A 9,134-nucleotide genomic window follows, 5' to 3' on the forward strand; every position below is an offset into this window, starting at 1 on the left:
TTTGTTTACATGGGTAATCGTACTTAACTTGAACTTCCAAAGGCAAGTCGACTCACTTATTTATGATCGCCCGATATCTCTCATAGGGCATGACAGTACGATTATCATATAAAAAGCGCGATCCGTTATAGAATTTTTAACCAGGATACGACGCGGAACTCACAATGGTATAATGATATTAATAAACATTTGAAGCAATGTCGCTACACCTGATTTCGTTAAAAATGCCCCCAAAAGTACCAGGATCCACATTGGCTAAAGATGCAAAATCACAAGAACTCATTTTATTTTTAAAAATAACGTAATTAAATGGAATGTATTTTTGATAACGTTCGTTTCCCAATTCGTCTTGCGCATATCTACACGACTGGTTACAAGCGGTTACATCCATTTTTACTATTTATACTCACTCTACCAGGAATTATTTGCGCGCACTTCATTGATAGGGCGTTTTTACAAATATCTGCACCATTAATTGTTCAGTTCAGATTCTAATCTGCTTAGTAAGTCATGTTGCCAAAGGTGCTGATAGTCGCAGGTCTGCTGCTGATATCACTGCAGTACATCTATTCGTCACCGAAAGACATTAAAGCATCCTCCGACTTGGACGCTCACGTGGACGACGTCTCCGTTAATGGCCGTTTAATTCAGGTGCCTTGCAGTTCCGGTAAAAGGAATCGCCTGCGTTGCAGAGAAAGCTTCTCCGTACGCCAGTGACCACTATTTTTAACAAAACAAGACGTAATTTTAAACTGATAACGTTATAAATAAATACTAAAACGTCTAATAGCATCAGTGTTCTGTGATAACCCGCTACAATGCTCAGGTTTTTGTTTTATCTGTTTCTGCTTAGTGTATTAGTTTGTGTTGGGCAGTGTGATAACAGTAAGCCCAAAATTTCTACTGGAACTAATCATCAAGCAAGCATTATTAGGACACCATGCAACCAAGGGCGTCGAACTGCAACAGGTTGTAGATCGAGTTTTACAGTTCAAAGGTATACTTTTATTCTAAGTTGTGTGTAACCCATCACATAAAATCGCCTTTAATTTCAAAATCAAAGATACGACACGTAGTTGCTCACGAGCTTGGGTCCCACATAACTTAAATTGAAACCATTGTCAAAAAAATTCTAAAACATTATTTTGCAGGGTATAACCAACATAACAAGATGACACAGCATCCACATCAATAAACTGCGTAATATTTCTTTCTGTATTGTCTTTATCTAATAAAATAATTTGCTATTTCTGTTCAATTAAAGATACATAACATAATTTTTAGGATCGCTGAAATACAATAATCAAAAGTCTCTAAAAGAGATTCAAAATTACTATTGCAATCAAAACGTTAAAATGTGTTACCTACGTACTAGACGAAAGAGGATTTTTTTGTTTTAAAGCAGATAAAGGCTCCTTAGAGACTATTTACTGGTAGGTACACTGGGTTACTGGGTAAAGGGCCACATTCTTTCCACCAGAGATCTTTTTCTTGTACAGTGGACAGTCAGTGGCGATCTGGACATGACACAATACCATCTAATTAGCTATCCGATATGCATCAATTGAGGACATCTATTATATCCAGTTCTCGTACTCCTATGGACCTGTAATGGATATCTAGATTACATCCCGGTCATAAATATAAATATAATGTAGTTAGTATAATATATATTTGGTAATGTCTAGGTGATAATAAAGCAAATAAGCTTCATCAATATATCATAGATGACATTGGAAATACCTTTATCTTATTCACGAATAGACAAATTAAATGTTACTTTAATATTAGTTGTCAATGGTCAACATTTTTTCTAAAGAAGAGAAACGACAACGAGCTCATATTTAAACAGATACTTGATACAATGTCGAGGTGCATTAGGAAGTTGAGCACTTTGAATATAACAGATTATAACGTGTATGTTTACTTATGCAAGCTCCATATATTTACTAGTGTGTACAAACGTTTCGTTTATCTAAAATATTACGCACGTGATATAGCTCAGATTAATGTGCGAATTTGAATTAAGCCTATACGCACAAAATTACTGCTGAATTATCCATATGAGTACGTATACTAACGAACTAAAGAGAATACGTAAGTGAGACAAGTAGGCACTTTTAGAGGACTAGGGATTTTGTTCAGGAAAATGTGAAAATAAATTATACACCAAAAATCCTGGATGTACTACCCTTGATACCTAACCCGTTTCAAGTAGTCTCTCTTCTTAATTACATAGTAAATAAACTTGCAAATATCTTGACGTACATTTCGGTTCTTTGCTGTAGGGCCTAGTCTCTTAACAATGGTGTGAGAAGGTGCGTTAAAGAAGGAGGAACTTTAGCACTTCTCAATTGTTTGCGCTACTTACAGCAGTACAATTACTCATATAATAAAGATTTATTAAAGCGGCCACTGCTCCTGTGTCGTCCTTCAAATATAGGTATACTAGTATACTACTATGTGCAATGGCAAACGGCCACTAAACCCCCTACATAAACATCTGTCCAACTAGCTCAATTAAACAGAAGGAGGAACTTCTGTAGTCTGTGCAAATCATTTGTTTTAAATTAAACGGTCCACTTAGTGACATGAAAAATAAAATTTAATAAAACAATTTCTGGTGGGACGGTTCGCTTCGAGTGCCACCAGGAAATTGTCGACTCTTACTCCTGGTCAAGGACGATCGGTTTCTGGACGGTTTCGGAAGCCACGAATAACCCGGCGAAGAAAACGGAAAACCTGGACGGACAGTCAGTCACGTAATCTAAAACAGAACTACGGCAGACGGAACGGAAGTACAAATTAATAACGGCATCTAACGGGAAACAAAACATAGGAAAGCAAATCCCCTTTATAATTACAGAAATGGAAATATCAAGCGCGTATAATGCAAAATTTAACGTCTAAATTGACACGAAATGCCAAAACAGAAAATCATGCTTGTTACCTGACATAGAATTCCAAAAATGCGAAAAGGGAACATCGGAATTTCTAGCCTCGAGTGATAACGCAAAAATAATTCTTCAGCTTCTTTAACTACTCGACCCCCCCCCCCCCCGGGACAAATCTTAAAATTCATGCGAATTAAGCGCGCTTCATGTGACACCAACTCCATGTCAATTAGATGCCATTTGCTGCAACAGATCTGGTTATATACCGGTAGTTATACTTGGACGAGCTGAAATTCCGAAATTTAGTAATCACGATCCTGTCCCGGAATTTTGGGATCAAGCGACAAGTTAACTTTATCAGGTTTATGTACCTACGTCTAAGCAAGCGACCTTTCCGGATTCTATCCTAACTTTAAATTACCGTTAACTAACTAAAATCGGCCAATAATTAATTAACGGAACTGAAATCATGCAATATTAATCGGAGAGAGGCTTTCGGACGCTTCAAAGATAATTTAAGGATCTCTACGGAAAAGGCTACGAACTGCAAATTAGTTACAGTATCCTGATCTCCTTCTCGGCGGCTACAATATTTTCAACTTCTACTAAAGTAATAAGTAGGTCCGGAACCACGATTTTTCGTAAGGAAGAGCCCGTTTAAGTTGGTCGAAGTGTTCATTAATGCAAATAATTATTTAAACGACAAACAGAGAATTTGACATACGAACTCTTATTTGGGTCGTAACTTGAGCTCGATTAAACACAAAGCTAATCATTTACAGATGAAACAAATTTATTCGATATAAATCAATCAATAATAAAGCTGAAATGAAAAATGGCGCTCAGAGCCAAAGGAAAAATACTACGCACAAGCAATCGAATGAGCAAATTAATTCAAAAAAATCTTAATTACCTTAAAGTCGTAACAGTCGTAACTGCGATTTCTATAACTGAAGCACAACACACAAACACCAAACGATTTTACTTCGGAACTTCACTTCTTTGATTGCCCTTGAATCTTAATTTAGGCGATACTAGGTTCGTTATAATTACAGGTGTATTATTGGTTTCTTTATGGTTTTTAACGAGTAACTTAAAGACCATAACGAAAAGCTTTACATCAACGATAGACGCTCGATAGACACAACATTTCGACTAACTTTTGCGTAGACCTTAAACAAACGCTTCCGTTTAGATTCGACGCAAACTTTCTCTTTATTCTTTCTTCTATAACCACTTTATTTCAATTAGCAAGACCAACTGTATTGCAACAAAACGCTCAATCAGGGCATAACTGCTAAACACCAAAAGACAGCACAGAAAGCAACGATTAACGTCCACCACCAAAACAGTCACGATTCACGTCTTCCTCTGTTATTTAACACAATCCTCCCTTTCTCAGTTACGTTTCACCTTCTTATAAAAGATTATTGAGCGTCGTCTTAATTAAACACCGATGTTTTCTAATCGGTGAAATCTACTTATTTTAAATTTAATTAGTGTTACATAGAGATAAAGCCATTATCACACTAAATTTTAAAATAAAACAGTGTAGTTATTTACTTTTCACACGTAATAGAGCTATTCAATAAAATGCACAAAATAAACAAAGCGATTATATGAAAAAATTCCATTGTTAAATAAATCGAAACAACAACAAATCAACATTGACTTCAAATCCGAACAACCCATATGATATATAGGTTCAGCGCCGTTCCGTTATATTTTAAGGGTTCCCTCACTGGTTCCGGTTCTATGACTTAAGTAATTTTCGGTTCCGGTTCCGGTTCCAGTTTTTTTAGGTTTTTAAGTGTTCCAACATAAATAAATAAAATTATTATTCAAAAATATAAATTATTATTACTAATTACAGGAAAAATAGAATACACAAAATTAAAGTACTTTATTATTTTGCATAAACTTATTTTTTAGGTTTAATTGTAACTTCTTTTTCGATTGGCCAACAAAATAAACTAGGTACATGTCTCTTCTTTTATTTTATTGCAGTATTATCAAGGCGGCATCAAGTCGATAATGGATTACTCAGCGGTGATAAGGAATGGAAGTGTATGTAACGCATTCTTTCCGAGAAATATGATGTGCCTTCTAGATTTTTCGACAACGTTTAAGTTTTGCTATACCGCCGACCGGTCGGCAATGGAAGTATATTTACCAATGTCTTCCTCTTGCAATCAACCTACAATGCAATGGAAGAGATATACCATGGTAATTGTTTCGACAGCATAAGAAATCGATTGAGACTTGTGGAGCCTTCCATTCATTCATTTCTTCATCCGATCACGCTATACCTCATCTATACTGTACCCTCCAGATATCCATAAATATCAATAAAATCTGCTTTACAGGTTTAAAGTGGATTTTTATTGAACTATTCCTGGAGACTTCTAAAGGCCATAGGTATACGATATAAAAAGAACGGCTGCTTTATTTTTGTAATTCCAACCGTTTACATAATAAATCCAAAATTCTCCCCTAAATACTTTGTCAGCAAGAACGCCAGAACGTAATCGAATATCTTATTTTTCCCTTTACGTAATATAAGATAAAAGTAAAATTTTGCTTAAACGTTATAAAGAACCTTTTTTGTAAACATTAAACGATGTAGATTTACCTCTCTTTAAATTCTTTTTCGTTTTGTGTCCGGAGATTAGTATTTTTAGATTTAAAACGTATCGTTTACATTTGCTCTGACTTACCGAATCAAATGCATTTGTGCATTCACTCACGCTTTTCGGTCTGTTTAGAATGACGATTTGTTTTACCGCTCCGTTTATTATACATAATTCACAGGTCTTTCCATGTGACAACTTATCTCGAATAGGAAACGCAATGTATTCAAGAAGTTTTTTCAACACTTTTTTAAGAGTTTAAAAATACACCAGGAAATATTTCACATTTGTTTTATTTTATTAAATTAGTAACGGTTTTATTAATTTATTAACCACAAAATAGATAGATTCATAAAAAAATTGAGACTATGAGACTGATGATTGGATATAAATATTTTGCTTGGTTTTACTGCCATTCGTACTATTTGTAAAATTTCAATTGACCGACAATTTTGAAACATTCGCACAGACATCTACATTAGTTATTGTTACCTGCAAATTTAAATGCAACTGCCCGTATATCCCCCGGCATGGCCATAACACTAAATACTTCAGCAGGAAACTAATTAAATCGTATAAACGTGGGTTTAAGCACGGCCATATTTTTAAACATAAAATCAATTGTAGCCTCGCATTTACATATATGAGCACTTGTTTGATTTCGGTTCGGTTTATTTTCAATGTCTGAGTTATTTTCCAACGGGGCGGAAAATTATAATTACTTCTAATTTGGTTGGGTTTAAATGGAAAAAGAGTACCTACTTTATTTGCGTACATTACTCTGGCTTCCTTTATGACAAACTGTTTTGGGTTTGTTTTATTTGGCTACTTTAAATGCCAAATAAGCAACTTTATCACAACTTTTAATAAAATAAAAATGAAAAGAAAAAAAATTAGTTAGTGCCTACTGCGAAGGGATTTTGATTCGTTAATGGGGTTGAATCGAAGAATATTCACTTCCTCTTATGAACTGTTTAAAGAAAAACTTTAATTTCCCAGGAAAAACGTCACACTGGTTTGACATTTACTCGAATCGTTAGTTCAAATCATCGTTCAAACGTAATCTTCAATTAATTAGTGTTAGTTTTCACAGAACCATCGCTTTTTAAATTCACTTTTCATTACAAACATCGCTCTGCAATCTACGAGTATGGTCATTAGGGGTTGCAATCCGTCTGACTGGTCGTGTTTTGCTGTCGAGGATAACGTAAACAAAGATCAAGACTGCTTCACAGCGATCATCACCAATGAATAAGATAATTCACCGGAAGGGCTTTGAGCCCCGAGCTAGTGCTACACTCTTCTGGTTCTCCGAACACCCTAACTGGGGTAAAATGCGTCGTTGGATGTGATACTCTGAAGGGTTGGAAGTTGGAGTCATACCAGTTTGGGAATGGGTTAAGTCGTGCGCACGTGAGTTATTTAGGATACACATCGCCTTCTGACTAGCACCCTCAGCCACTAGATCAACCACCGTCGATGTCTTCTACATGTTAAGAAGAATATATTTACGCTTTGTTTTAACTTTTTACAGTTCAAAATCTATTATAAAAGGCCATTTAAGGTCTTGTACAGGCTAAAATTTATTATAAAAAGATATATAGGCTCTATGATAGCTTTCTACAGGTCAAATTGCTTTGCAAATGGTTGGCCTCATTACACCCTGCGTCGAGAATTGTTACAGTCAGACCTTTAAAGATGAATTAATTGAACTCAGGTTTGAACTTCATATCTTCATACTTGTTATGTTTTTCCAGCATTCCTATTCTGCATGTGCTCCAGCAGAGGTTAATGTTTTTGGAAGCTGTGACTGGCAGAAGATGTCTGTAACGATTAATTTTCTCCATTACGTAGAACTCATTATTATCGGTTCACGGTAGGTTGACCTACTTGTCGGAAAGCCGCTACGTATGTGGTGCTAATATGATACCATGAAGTGAATTGCAATCTGCTTAAATAGAAGCTTTGCTATTTTAGGCGATTCATCTGTATTTTGGGGTCGGTGCATATTTCGAAGTGCACGTATCTCCAGTAGGGAGGATATATTTGTGGAAAATCAAACGCAAGAATGAGTAGACTACCACTTTGATTAGCGGCGTTATCTATTGTGCATTCCTTTTATTATAATTTTGCACTTTGTGTTAAAAGAACAGTTTCATATTTGAATGAGCCCAATTTACGATCCTGGATTTTAAGAGTTTCATGTTGTGAATGAGTATATTTGAATTCAGACTGCACTTGTGTTTTGTCGGTGGGCTTGGTAAACGTTTTCCATTGTACACAGCATTCTAACATTTCCAGGTTATTGACAAGACGAATCCCGGACAGGCAGAATTAAATTTATTGATGCTACAGTCGATTTTCATTCCATGGTTTGCAAATATACGGGAATACGGCATGGATAGTCGCCTCAAGATCTCAAGGTTAGCAGCCTCGCCAAGCTGACTTGGTGAAAACCAAGCTTTTTATAGTCACGAATTAAACGGTAAGCTACTTCTGTCGCCATAAGGTATTTCCAATTACAATCGGTCTTATACTACAGTCTTTCTTGCCTAAGGCGCATAAAGTAGTCTGTCTATCTAATACAAGATCAGGCAAGTTCTCATTGGATTTGATGTCGAAGAAGAGTTTAGTTATTGAAGATAAAACTCGCATTCCACCTTTATCTGCCGGAAAAGATATAATATCCTTCAGAAATTGCGGTGCACCATTGTTATTGATTATTGACGGGAAGATTAGTAGGTATCTATAATGATGTGCTAGTGGTATGTATTTAAAAATTGAAGTGTATATTATTATCATTTACATGGCCGTAAATTCCCTATGAATGAATTAAAATCAGTAGGTATATAAGAGCAAATCCTATGCAAGTAATAACATGAGAAATCTCTAATCCTTAAATCATTAATTTCAGTCTAATAAAATGAGTGTCCTAAACAAACGTTTATATTACTTAAGTTCTATCTACTTTTCTAGAGTGGTATTACTGGATAGATCCCAAAACAAACATTTCTAATGAGTAAGCACGCACTGTTTATCTACGGCAAGCGAATGTCATCCACTTAATCATCCCATAGAACTGCTTCTAGAGGACAATTAATAAATACGCCGGGGAACGCCGTCATTAATCAACAATTAAAAGTGAAATTGACGTGATTACATTGCCTATTCTTTCTTATAATGACGCTCGAAATAAATTTAATCCGCGCATTAATCACGATAAATAACACCTTAAAGTTCTCCGGCATAATTTCGCGCTCGTTGAAAACTCCCCGACACAAATGATTTAAATACTAGACGCTGCGCACCCCTGGGAAATTTTCCAGTATACGCTAACATATATTAAGCACTAAAATATGTAATTAATTTATTCAGTTCCGTTAAACTTATACGTAAACAAACAGACCTAAAAGTAAAATATTACGTCGGAGGTCTTTTCAAAACACCGTAAATTCATAAACCGGTCGACAACTTGGGATCTAATCCGGCACATCCACCTAGCGTTTGACGCATACCTAAGTACGTGCTATAATTAACATCAGAAGGATGCATGTGTGTATTTGCTTTCAAAGCAAATTATCCCGACATGTACAATTTGCATAGATACCTA

The 9,134-nt window shown here is 35.6% G+C and overlaps 1 long non-coding RNA gene across 1 annotated transcript; it reads left to right on the plus strand.

Moving 5' to 3' along the window:
• Nucleotides 1-455: 455 nt before the first annotated feature.
• LOC116169282 lies at nucleotides 456-1,263 on the plus strand. The gene is made up of 2 exons (XR_004144915.1): nucleotides 456-997; nucleotides 1,152-1,263. It is a non-coding gene; the product is annotated as an uncharacterized LOC116169282 (long non-coding RNA).
• The last annotated feature ends 7,871 nt before the right edge of the window (nucleotides 1,264-9,134 follow it).

Source organism: Photinus pyralis, unplaced genomic scaffold, assembly GCF_008802855.1.
Source record: "Photinus pyralis isolate 1611_PpyrPB1 unplaced genomic scaffold, Ppyr1.3 Ppyr1.4_LG4, whole genome shotgun sequence".
Taxonomy (NCBI): Eukaryota; Metazoa; Arthropoda; class Insecta; order Coleoptera; family Lampyridae; genus Photinus; species Photinus pyralis.